We start from the raw sequence: 13,735 nt of genomic DNA, 5'->3' as shown, positions 1-13,735 counted from the left end.
TACTATGTTTCATCGTACCTAGTCAAACCAACAGTGGTGGGAAATCAACCGTTTTTGTGTTTTGTCTTGTCCAAGGGGAGGTTAGAGTCCTCTCCAGGGGTTAGAGTCCCTAAATTCGTTGTCCTTGTCCAAGGGGAGGTTAGAGTCCTCTCCAGGGGTTAGAGTCCCTAAACTCGTTGTCCTTGTCCAAGGGGAGGTTAGAGTCCTCTCCAGGGGTTAGAGTCCCTAAATTCGTTGTCTTGTCCAAGGGGAGGTTAGAGTCCTCTCCAGGGGTTAGAGTCCCTAAATTCGTTGTCTTGTCCAAGGGGAGGTTAGAGTCCTCTCCAGGGGTTAGAGTCCCTAAATTCGTTGTCTTGTCCAAGGGGAGGTTAGAGTCCTCTCCAGGGGTTAGAGTCCCTAAACTCGTTGTCCTTGTCCAAGGGGAGGTTAGAGTCCTCTCCAGGGGTTAGAGTCCCTAAATTCGTTGTCTTGTCCAAGGGGAGGTTAGAGTCCTCTCCAGGGGTTAGAGTCCCTAAATTCGTTGTCTTGTCCAAGGGGAGGTTAGAGTCCTCTCCAGGGGTTAGAGTCCCTAAATTCGTTGTCTTGTCCAAGGGGAGGTTAGAGTCCTCTCCAGGGGTTAGAGTCCCTAAATTCGTTGTCCTTGTCCAAGGGGAGGTTAGAGTCCTCTCCAGGGGTTAGAGTCCCTAAATTCGTTGTCCTTGTCCAAGGGGAGGTTAGAGTCCTCTCCAGGGGTTAGAGTCCCTAAATTCGTTGTCTTGTCCAAGGGGAGGTTAGAGTCCTCTCCAGGGGTTAGAGTCCCTAAATTCGTTGTCTTGTCCAAGGGGAGGTTAGAGTCCTCTCCAGGGGTTAGAGTCCCTAAATTCGTTGTCTTGTCCAAGGGGAGGTTAGAGTCCTCTCCAGGGGTTAGAGTCCCTAAACTCGTTGTCCTTGTCCAAGGGGAGGTTAGAGTCCTCTCCAGGGGTTAGAGTCCCTAAATTCGTTGTCTTGTCCAAGGGGAGGTTAGAGTCCTCTCCAGGGGTTAGAGTCCCTAAATTCGTTGTCTTGTCCAAGGGGAGGTTAGAGTCCTCTCCAGGGGTTAGAGTCCCTAAATTCGTTGTCTTGTCCAAGGGGAGGTTAGAGTCCTCTCCAGGGGTTAGAGTCCCTAAACTCGTTGTCTTGTCCAAGGGGAGGTTAGAGTCCTCTCCAGGGGTTAGAGTCCCTAAACTCGTTGTCTTTGTCCAGAGGGAGGTTAGAGTCCTCTCCAAGGGTTAGAATCCCTGAACACTGTCTATTTGTGTGGAGTCAGATTGAGTTTAATAAAAATAGAGAGGAGTGTGGTGTGTTTTTTCCTTTGACCAAGAAGTTAAAGAAATCCCGAGGAGAGTTGGAGAAAGGTGGGGGCTAAAAGAGTCAGTTACGTCGAGATCTTACAAAGGTTATCCCAGAGGGTATACCCCTGGTTTATAAATAGGTTCTAATACAATTGGAAGAGTTATACTAGAGCAAAATTAAGTGAATAGACGGTAAACGCTAAACAGCTGTGTTGGTCAAAGAATGGTTTGAGGAAATGTATGTGAAAAATTATGAGGAAGCAATTGGAAAGTTACATAAAGGATTGGTTTAGAGAGGATCATGGAAGGTTATGAAATAAAACAAGAACGTTTTGTGGATGTGAAGAGATGATTGGTTTAAACACTGATGTTTTGAAGAGGAAACTACGAATATACTTTGAAGGTATATGGGATAACATTTTAAGTCAAAATAGTAAAATCTAGGGTTTTTAAGAGTTTTGATAAAGGTATTAGATGTAATTTGGTTAAAAATGAGAAAGAGAAAATAAATAAATGTACTTTTATTTGGAGTTTAATTATAATTTGGTTTTAAGTTTTATTTGAGAGTTTTATCAGAGCCTGGCATACTGTTTGGGATAAACAGTTAGGCTGTGATAATGTTGTATTATGAAGAGGGTTATTATAACATTCAGTTCTGAAATAATTTGGGAAGACTCATCAAGTCTGATAAATTGTGGTTATGATGGTTTGAGCTAATTGGCTCGTTTTGAACTGCAGCAAAACGAGTTATGAAGTTCTACCTATCTGACCTTTATAGAAAATATAGTTGGGAAAAAATTTTGGTTAATAGCTACATTAAGCACATTATTTGGTTTATATTTCATTTAAGAAGCATACGGATTCTGGTTTGGCATAATGAAAATTGCTTTGATCATATCTTTGATAAAAAGAGCTGTGATTTGGTAAAATAGAGAATCTAAAACAATATTGGTCTTAAACTTAACTGTTTTAAAAGACAGAAAAGGTTTTTTGGAGTGAAAGAAATTAGACTAACAGTTGATTTTCTAAAGAAGGGAACAAAGAAACAGATTGTAATTTCTAGGCATGAATAATAGGAGTTGAATATCAAATGATGATGTATGGTCTTATTAGATGCTGTTACATGTGTTTGCTCAACAATAAGAAAACTGAAGGGTCAATACTGCCTGGTAATTATAGATACAGTATGTTTACTATGTGAATTGAAGTCTTTCCCAGTCCTATACCAGATGCATAACACCATTTGAATTGATTTATTGGAGATCATATGTAATACCACAACTTAAACTTTTCACATAGCATGATGAAGAGGCGAATCAAATGGTTAACCAATTTTATAAAAAATGCTAACTAGAAAAGAGATGTCTTCTGCTAAATTCTGTTCCAGGTGAAGCAGTAAACCAAAGAGTGGAGGAGTCAAACGAGGAGATTGGGTATTGATTAAAGTTATCAATGAAAGGAGGGATCTTATGAAATCTTTAAAATATCCTGTCTAATTTCTGGTTTTTCTATTTGTTTCGAATTTATTTTATTACAATTCTAAAAGCTTGGCTGAAGTTGTATGTATGTGGTGAAGGGGGCCTGTGAGCATGTCCAGGTCTGCCGTGGATACATGGATGTCGAATGTCCACTCTGTGGAGTGACGGTGGGTTTTCCCCTATAACATCATTAGGGTTTTCCCACTGTGTCCAGTGTGTCCTCACCACTTGGCCATAACGCTGCATAGTCTCATCATTATTGTTGATTTGTATGCCAACATTGTGTAATCAGTAATGGGATATTTTTTTATTTGTGTTTGTTGTCACACCCTAAAAGGGTGTGAAAGGAGGGATTTATTTGAACTTTAAAAATATCCACTTTAAATCCTTAAATGGGTTCTTGATTTCAATATCTGTGTTTAATCATTGGTGTTCGACTGTTCGCATCTCATTTGACTCAGTTACTGCTTGATCATGGATCATGGGAGATAAGGTGATGCTGGGACTGTAACTCTTTTCTGCTTCAGGACGAGTCAGACCGGCGGGTCTGACTACCTAACCCCTGTTCTAAGGCCCCATTCCCCTTGAAGACCCTGTCCCACCTGCCCCAATACATCATCAGATGTTCGGGAAAGCCTGTTGTACATTTATGGACAGGACCATTCAAGGTCATCGAGAGAACCTTGCACGCCCTAAGGGTGCTGGGGAAAGGAAGTACGTGGTACCACTGGAGCATGTGTTGTGCTGCTCCAGAATCCAGTTGTACGTTGCAGGAGTTGGTGGAGAAGGGCCAGTGAACCTTTTGCTATTGCTACGAATGTGAGAGTCCGGAAAAGAGGGTTACGACTAGGCCAAGAGTGATACTGCTTGACCACACTAGAATTGTACTGGACTAAGAAGGTTTCCGCTATTTTACTTAAGAGTGTGCTATATCAATATCAACATGACTGTTGCTGTATCCCATGTATCAGGTCCCTGTGTAACAGGATCATTGTCTCGGCTGAGGATAACCCGACGAAGGGGTTCCAAATGCCGTTGCTGGGGCTGGCTGACCAGGACGAGGAGGCGGTGGTTGGTCCGGGCTATGTTGATTGATCTCTGGTGTTTTCAGAGATCAAAAGAGGGATTAAAGAATGTATAATACATTACAACACATATTCTAGAACTGTAATCACCAGCTGCATATCAGGCACGGCACTAACTATGATCCCAGTTATTAATATGTGTGGCATTTTAATCACTGAATGCATCACGGGCACTGTGCACGAGTGAATATAACAACAGGATTTATGAAGGAGGCATGTCTTAAAGTTATGTATTGTGCTTATTAAAGTTATGCATTGTGCTTATTAAAGTTATGAAACTTAGAAGTGTGCTCAGGCTTAAACATTGGGTCTCACACTGAGTGTGGGAAGCAGGCTGTTCTTTGTGTCTCTATCTTTTCATTTTCAGAAACAACCTTGAATCTGGGTGGAGATGGCACCCGAGCAGGTGGGACGCGGAGGCAAGAACAACTCCCTGATGCACGAGAGAACAAGCTCAACCCTCTTTTCATCTTTCTGTTTTAATTGCACTGTATATTATATGCTGGGGCAGGGAAAGATAGCCAGTTGGACTTCGTGAACCAGCCCAAACTCTGTTGCGGGTAGGGAAACGTAGACAACCCCAGAGCTCTGTACTTGTTGATTTCCAACTGCTGCATTAAAGCTGATATTATCGGACCTCTGCGACTCCAGACCACTCTTTCTAGAACACAGATTTGTGTCATAGAATACCATCATTACATATTGGAATAGACACAAAGATTTAGAATCCTTCAATAATCAAACATTTTTATCTGTAGATATAATGAAAAAAACAATGTGCACTGAACTTACAATGGGAATAGTTTTTCATTGTATTTCATTGTTTCTGCAAGTTTAGTTATTGGTTGATATCATAGACTGTACGAGAGATATCTACAATCCATTGTTTCGGTAGTTGGAAAGATGTGATTTGATTGCTTTGGCCTTGCGAGGTGTGGGAGGGACGTTTGCTCGCTGCTCGTTCATTCGGCTTGGTACTGGAATGCGTGCCTGTCACGTCCGCTTCATTTAGTGCCCTAAATTACAGGTAAGAGCAGATTACTGCACATTAAATACCTATTACATGCAAAAACAATGAGTTTAACGTGTGTGTTCATGTTTTAGATGTTATATGACAGGCTGATATTAACATTTATATGTCCTTTCAGTTAATTAATTTAGTTGAATTAAAAAAACGTTGGCTGGGCTGCTGCAGCATGCTAGCTAGCTTAGGTCATGCAGACAGCGTGATAGAGGCATGGCAATAGCAAATATGCTACTTAAGTAGTAACGTTAGGGTTCAACATTGTACTAAGCTTTTCAGTCTCAAAGGACTAGGGGTGTAACAATACATCGCGTTGAAAAAAAAAAAGCATTGCCAATTTGTTTTATTTATATGACATCCGTTTTATCCTATTGTTTGAGCTACCAACACGCTACCTCTTGCACCTTCGTCACACGTGCACACAGCATGTCCACTTGTCGAGCGACTGTAAAACCGAAATGCTGCCAGACGTCGGACTTGGGGACAGGGCATCTTCTATTTCAGTTTCAGACAAACGTATTGTCTCATTTAAGACGGTACCACAACGACAAAGTCTTGCAGTGGGTGCAACTACAACCTGCTTTAAGAATTTCCGTCTTCTAATTTCATGGACAACATCAGTTGTTCAGTGACACAAATGAATACACATTGTTACTTAACATCCATAAGTTGAAATAAAATACTGAAATATTGCACATTCTTGAAGTTGTTAAATTAGATTTATTTTTTTATTTTATTTTTTGGGGGGGGGGGGGGGGGGGTTCAACATATCTGGATCTGGATACAGTGCATAGTAGTAAGGACCCAAAAAATAGTCGCTGAGAGTCACTGTACATTCAAAGAAAAATTTATTGTTACCCCATATCCTCTATAATGCTTGACATTACAGTTCGGATAAGGGCACAAAGGATGTGATGGACATCCCGTCCAGAGTGACTTGGACAGTGTAGGGCAGAGTTGGAGTTGTGTCTTGGAGGTGGCCGGTCCAAAGCTCCTCCTTGACATTGATAACATGGCCATCCTCCAAAAAGAAAGACCGCTGTCCCTCTTCCTCAGACATGCCAAGGATGCTGATGGTGTCGATGGCGGCGATGGCCTTCTGGTGAACCTCCTGCAAGGTGAAAACAGACATGCATAGCAGAAATGTCATTTTTTAAACATTTGCACAGACCATTCAACATTCCTAATGGGCCTGGACACAATTACTTACTTCTATTGTGGTGTAAAGGGTACTGGAGAAGGAGCCAGGTTTGCCCTGTTTAAGATGGCTGATGGAAACGTGGACTCCCAGGGAGATGGGGAGTAGCGCCTGCTCCCGCCACAGGACGATGTCAGCTTCAACACCGTCCTGCTTCAATGTAAGCACCCTGAGGGCACAGCCCCCACTGGCAGGTCTGACCCACGTCCGTGGACCAAGCTAAAGGAGGAAAAGGAGGAGAGTGAGGGGGTAGCCATGCATTGCATGTGTTATACTGCTTGAGTGTTGGCGAGTCCCTGTACTTACATAGGTGACAAAGCCTTGGACAGTGCCATGGCCAGTTACACCATCACTTAAGTGGTGCATTGTAGAGGGGGGGCTTAACAGCTTCTCTGCCTGCTTTTGTATGTCTGGTGCCACCACTTTTGGCACAGTTTTAAAAAACTGCCTCTCTCTCTTTATAGAAAGAAGTGGTTCTTTCCCCCTGATGCTGTATATGCCATACTGCCTAATGATGTAAGTATTCCCTACTGATATCTTCCCCATGTTTTCCTCCATTAGGTTGAATTTGGATACAGTGAACCCATCAGACACTACACAGGTCAGGTTAGACTTCAATGACTTTGCAGCCACCTCCTCTTCGTCCCATTCCAGGACTTTGGTCCACTCTTTGGTAGCCACAACAGTCACCGTTATTGGTGGAGGTCGGCTGTAGGGCCCTGCATATGCTTTGCCAACAAGTACGCTTCTTAAGGTCACTGCGTCCATGCTAGGGGAAAAACTATGAGAAAAGATTATTCAGAATCTATAGTTTTGCTAATCCCATTTTCTCTGCATCCCTTCTGTTTTCCAGGTGATCCAGAAGGCCTAGTTATTTTCCTTTTCAATGGCATGTCGTTCCTAATTGTGTTCCCTGATACAATTTGTTCTTCCAGTTCTGCCTGTTTATTTTATTTATTAGTTGTATAGTTTATTAGGTATATTATAGTAGTGTAGTTAGTTGTATCATTTTTTTTCTATGTCTGTTTATTAAATCGTTCAGTAGTATTCTTATGTAGTAGTTTTTTTTCAGTATTACTGTTTCTTTTCTTTATTGCAATTAAAATTACAATAGTATAATAACTTGAAAAATGTTAGTGAGTAAATTCAGCGAGTTAGGTAGCTAATGAAAGTAAAAAATATTAGCCAACACTCAGTTAGAATATCACATTTACTTAAGTCTCAATCTCATTTACCAAAATGTTTGCGTTGCTTGGCAACAGTCGCAATGCCTAGGCCAGGGGTGTCAAACTGTCTTTGATAAATTTGTGCCCCCTGAGCAGAGATTTTAAAGTGTAAAAAAAGGCATTCATGACACATTGGTGTCATGTTCAGCGAATAGACTTACCTTGATCAATGTGAAGATTTTGTTTCTGTAGAAGTCTGTTAGTAAACAACACGATACTACCATTAGTCAATTTTAGTTATCTGGTGTCCTACCAATCCAACTGTTCAGTCCTTAACATTTAGTGCCTGCCTCTGTCACACTACAGAAATATAAAAATATCAGAAGTTATAACTGCTCTATTTATCCACAGAATACTATAAATTATCCAGTTACTAGTCCAAATAGGATTAGAAATTGTATTTGCTAGTTGTTGAAGTCTAGCTACAGTCCAAGTCGTTAGTGCTAGCTACATTTATTAGCTACAATATCAAAAACGGTGACTTGTGTAAAAAGTTACTCGAAAGTTACTCTAATGTTGACAGTTAGGACATAGTACAAAAACATAATACAATACATTTAGCCAAATAATAGTTACAAAATAACGTTAATTAGCTAGCTAAGTTTCTACATTTAAACGTACATTTTAAAGGGGTATTACCGTCTTGCGTCAAGGCTCAGCCACTACAGTTTCTGACAAAAGTACCAAGCACCTTATTCTCGTGAGCTGGTCAAGTACTGCTCGAGCGGTCACTAAAGTGTTGGTTCCATGGATGCTGGCGAAAGTAGGTTGCACGGGCAGGCTAGGCCCGCGAAAGAGCAGATTCTTCATCACCGTGTTCGTAATGCAGCTGTAAATATTGTTATAAGGAAATATATTTAAGGTATTTAAATCAAGAATGAATTTCGGTCAATTCATTCTCTACGCAGTTTGAATTTAATGTAAACTAATGCAAAATCAAATGCCAACGCTTGTAAACATGCTCAGTGTAAATACTGTAATAAATGTGGGTTCCCTTATGTAACAGGAAATTACTGCTAGGAACGTCAGCCTTAAAGAACCACAGGTAGGGTATAACAGTGCAAGTCTTTATTAACCCAGACAATTGTTTCTCATTCATAAACGGGGCACCCTGGCATCACTGCAAATCCAGCACTCAATTACTCACGCACCTAGGTTACGTCACACGTGCGAGGGAGACCCAAATACCCCACTTCTGACTAGTCACCTCCCCGTATCCTGTTCTCGCCTCCCACGCTGGTAGGCTACCGGTACTTAAAATAATCCTACTTAAAATTGCACAAGACAAACACAGTTATGAGTGTACTTAACTCGACACTTGGCGAGACCCTCCCCCGGGGTCTGAGTTTGTGACGCCGTCTGCTTTCCCAGGAAGAACGTCCGCTGGACTTCGTAGTAGGATCCTCAGTTCGATCGGTATAGGTCAGTTTTTTGATCCCCTCGTTAACTATCTTCGTTGCCGGCAGTCCTTTCGATTGCGAACGCTCACCCACTCCGTTCAATAGAGTGCGCAACTAAGATTATGCCTATCATGAAGTCAATGAAACATAGCAACCTATGTTTCATTGACTTCCATTGATTTTAAAACATGACCATTTCAAAATATAGAAAGATGGGGGGGGGTTTAAAGCTGTAAACAGCTGGTCAATAGAACACATTGATGTTTGAATGGAGTAGGTAGCTTAAACATGTAGTGAGCAGCAAGGAAGTAGCCTACATTTGTGACATTTAAACCTATTAATGTTTTAAGTGCTTTGTGCTGCCATATTGCATAAATAACAACAGTTAGTTTTATCAATATCATAGCAGACACAAGTATGTCAGCAGTATGAAGGTGAAAAAAGCGTTGCTTTGAAACCAGAATGGTGAGACAGTGTTTAAGGTATATCTGTCATTGTCATGCATTGCAATATTTTCTTACGGTTGACAAAGGAGAAAAAAGAGTGAAATGAAAAGGGTATCTTATTTAATTTCATAAATGTTAAAGCGTTATGTTAGAGCTCATTGCTCTTAAGACAGTCACCCCCATTACCCTGTGCAACTCCAGTCAACACTGGAGTCCTTCCGCGATTGGGAACTGAACATCAGCTCCCTCACCAAGAAAGCACAACAGAGGATGTACTTCCTACGGCAGCTGAAGAAATTCAACCTGCCAAAGACAATGATGGTGCACTTCTACTTCCACGTCTGTTTGAAGTTTCTTGGCGAATAAAACCCATTCTGATTCTGAAAAGTATTAATAATTGAAAGATGTAAAAACAGAAATACAGTTTAAACAGTGGAACAGTGTTTCTAGCTCTTAAATATAGTGATGAAGAGCGTTGGCCAATCGGATTGGTTCCTTGTTTCTTGTAACATAGCAACGGTTGTCATTGTCAGCAAACCTAGAATCTAGGTTTCAGTATCAAGATGGAGGAGAAATTAATCGTGTGCCTGTACACCCAGTCCTGTTCAGAAAATGAATTTAAAGATGTCATAAATATAATAATTCATGGTGCAGGTTTGCCGATGTTGTCGTTGTCCCTGGTGAGTTTTTTTTATACTTTTAAATTCAATCTCGTCACATTATGTGACTTTGTTGTGCAACTGCAAAAGCTACTCTAACTCTGATAAAAATTCTGCTGCAAAAAGGCTGAACTATTGTGGGTAGTAGATAAGATCATGTTACATCTAGCCAGCGGATCATGTATGTCAAAGTGGTATTTGTACAGAACACCGTACTGTAGGCGTGAATTATGAATGCGTGGTCATCATCGTCGTCCATCTTTGGCCGAAGCGAAGCTAGAGAGAGGATTCAATGGTAGATTTCCTACAGTAAGCTAGATCTACTGCTTCAAATTGAAAACGGAGACGATATTTTGATTACAAGTTCCTTAACCTCTGTTGTCAGTAACGCCGATAAAAAGTAAATACTGTTACGAAGCATTTGTTTGTAGGTAACGAACGATAGACGTAACTAGCTAGCTATGTGAACTTGTTTCGCCGTTCTATGGCAGCTATGATGACAGCGTTGTAAGCACTCGTCACTAGAATGGCCATAACTTTAAAACAAAAGATCATATTTCAAATCTGTCTGCTGTTTGTTCTACATTGCCCCCACAATTATGTATGTATATCAACTCTAACATGGCCTGTATCTTGTATTGAAAGTGCTCTAAATTAGCTTGTCTAATGTATGGTGGACTGAGAAAACATATTTGTCAAAGCGGAGCGAGCGGATGTCGTGGGAGAATTCCTACCGTGTTAGATTTACTGCTTCAAATTGAAAACGGAGAATATGTTTAGAGTAAAGACAAGTTTCTTAACGTCTGTGTTCAATATCGTCAACTAAAAGTAAAAACTTTTCAGTTACGAAGGTTTTGTTCGTAGTAACGCCAGCTGCAGTAAACCTTTCGTGACCCCAGTTTGGCTGTTTGTGACAGTCGGATATGACAGTGTTGAGCCTCGATTTTTGTAGATTTCTGTGAAACTTTCTTAAAGAAAAATAATCTAGCTAGATTATGTACACAAGTTCAATGTACATACCTTGTTTGGCCAATTTGGTCGATTGTGGAAAAAAGTAGAACCGTTTTTAGTTATGGAGAGCCATCGCGCTATCTTGGAATTGCGTTATCCCACTCATCACTTCAGTGGTCATAACTTTTAAACAAAATAGTCTATCTTAAATCTGTCTGTTCTGAATTCACGACAAAAGCACGCACATTTCATACGCTCTAACTTATCCTCTATCTTGTAGTGAAAGTGGTTAAAATGAGGTTTTCTAAAAAAGTAATGCAGAAGGAGAAGATTTGTCAGAATGGCTCCGTGAAATCGTCTTGATAAAGGATGATTTGCCTAACATGATCATATAAATATTTACATCATTAGAAAGCCCTAAATCTTGTCTTAAAAATGGTATAAACAGTTCATGTATATTATTTGAAAAAGTCTGCATATTCAGGCAGGAAAGTGTTAAACAGTGTCAAAAATTGTTGTTTAATTGTAACTTGTTTAACTACATGCTCTTATGGTTCTTCCCTTTGGCACGTATTTTGGTTGGTCACAATGTGTGCTTCATGTTTCGGCTACTCGCAATGTTTTGTGGCTATCTTGTGGTTATGATCAGTGACCTATGCACTTAGTAAAGCTCTCTCTTGGAAGTCGCTTTGGATAAAAGCGTCTGCTAAATGAATAAATGTAAATGTAAAAATTGACGCGGTGAGAAACAGTTCTGTCAGTGCATGACAATTGAATTTGACTTGAACATTCTGAACCATTGAAACCCATTCTTTTTTTTAGCACTTTAAACTTTAATACCTTAAAAACGTTAAAAGTTATCAATGAGAAAAGTAATAGCACACTAGAGCAGTTCAGACTTTATCAAATGAAGTTTGAACGGTGTTTCTAGCTTAAACGGTGTGAAAGGAGTAGGCCACGGAAAAAAGTGGGGGAAAAAAGAAAAAAAAGTATGCAGAACTAGAGAGGGTACAATTTCTGGGGAAATTGTAGGGTGTGCTTGCTTGCGTCGGTTGCACAGGGGTCCGTTTTTGAATGACATTTTTACAACTGATTTATGTATATTTTATATGAAAATGCATACTTATTATTTATAAAGATTAAATAGATTTAAAGGCTTTTTTTTTTGCTGCTCATTTACAACTGAAAATACGAGTGAAGTGTAGAATGAAATAGATGTCTTCTCATTTCCCCTGCAAGAGGCAGCCTCATCGTTGAATCAAAACGAATAAATTTGGCAGACCGGTGTAAAAATTGACCTAATCTCTATGACTTAAACGTCATTTTAAGTTTTTCCCTTCTAGTGATATTTTCAGGCATGTAGCCTACTCATTGCATTCATTCATTAATAAAGAACCCCCTTTGAAGATTATTCTACGACGTTACCCGGCAGTAGAAGATGGAATCGCGATTCAGACAGTCCCATCTGCTAACTGAAAATATGCCCCCCAAAACGTAAATAAGCTTGACATTTATTTAGTGGAAAATCGCTCATTCATAAAAAGCTCACTGGTAGCGATCATTGTCAGTAACAACGCAAAATGCGATATACTGTAGCCCTGTGTGGAGAAGCTGCCCCGGTAAATTGTACTACTACGGTACAGTACTAGTAGACTACTGCTGTGTTCGTCTTGGTAGCGATTGCGTTGGTTGAATTGGATTTAACGTTCCGTTGTACGGTTTAGGCTGAAATTAATTATTTTCATGAACAGATTGGCAACGTTTAGGCTGTGGCAATGACGTTCAGGTTAGTAGTTAGACTTTTGATTAAGTAAGGGGAGTGCCGAACATGTTCTGTCGCCGTTTGACTTCCTACAGCTGTGTAGATGTTTTTGTAGTGTCTCGCGTAGGCTACAGCATTGCAGTGAGCAACACTGGTTTGAAACCACAGGTAATGATAATTTCACCCACAAATCGTTTACTTGTAATGTAATGTCATAATAAAACCTACAACGAAAATGTATTTGTGAGGAATGTTTATTTTAAAGATTGAAAACAGATGCATCATAGACCACTGTAGTATGTGTTGCCCGGGCAACAGAGGCTAATGTCATGATGCTAATGCTTCAGTGAAATAGTAGACTACCGTTTCCAAAAGTAGATGTGGGCCTACTTCCTTAATAATATCAGCTAATATTGTACATTACATTTCATAATTGTGTTTCACATCACAAAGTAAAATGAGTAAATAGTTATCACCCTGGCCTCTTTGCTTGTGGCGTTCCTGCAGCTGCCTTGCAGTAAAGCTATAGTTAGCCTAGCTATCCCCCAAGTTAACAGATGTGAAACGAATGTTCTGCTACAGGTAGTCACGCGTGTTTTCGTGACGTTAGTGACGTACTGACGTTAGTAAGGTCAGTGACTGTGGCTAGCAAATTAGCCACCGTTAGCTTCACTTTTCACCACAAAAACGCAATTTCTACTTAAACCATGCAACGGAACGTAAATAAAAATACAACCAACGCAATCGCTACCAAGACGAACCTTTTGACACCGCCGTTGTGTATGTAGTCCAAATATTGACTGATCCTTAGGGGGGCGAAAATAAATAATAATAAATAAATAAATATATATGTGAGAGAACAAAGGTTGTGCTCTCGCCAAAGGCTTGAGCACACCCAATAAATATATATGTGAGAGAACAAAGGTTGTGCTCTCGCAGAAGGCTTGAGCACACCCAACTAGAGAGGGTACAATTTCTGGGGAAATTGTAGGGTGTGCTTGCTTGCGTCGGTTGCACAGGGGTCTGTATATTTTATATAAAAATGCATAGGGCCTACTTATTATTTCTAAAGATCACATAGATTTAAAAGAATCTTTTTTTTTGCTGCTCATTTACAACTCAAAATACGAGTGAAGTGTAGAATGAAATATGATGTCTTCTCATTTCCCCTGCAAGAGGCAGCCTCATCGTTGAAT

At 40.2% G+C, this 13,735-nt stretch overlaps 1 long non-coding RNA gene across 1 annotated transcript; it reads left to right on the top strand.

The window, feature by feature from the left end:
- Positions 1–4,864: 4,864 nt before the first annotated feature.
- LOC136946498 (uncharacterized) lies at positions 4,865–7,078 on the top strand. Its single transcript, XR_010876907.1, has 5 exons — positions 4,865–4,900; positions 5,954–6,015; positions 6,126–6,255; positions 6,560–6,611; positions 6,949–7,078. It is a non-coding gene; the product is annotated as an uncharacterized lncRNA (long non-coding RNA).
- Positions 7,079–13,735: the final 6,657 nt, after the last annotated feature.

This window comes from Osmerus mordax, chromosome 7 (genome assembly GCF_038355195.1).
Source record: "Osmerus mordax isolate fOsmMor3 chromosome 7, fOsmMor3.pri, whole genome shotgun sequence".
NCBI classification, from domain to species: Eukaryota; Metazoa; Chordata; class Actinopteri; order Osmeriformes; family Osmeridae; genus Osmerus; species Osmerus mordax.
This window is presented reverse-complemented; position numbering and strand designations above follow the sequence as displayed.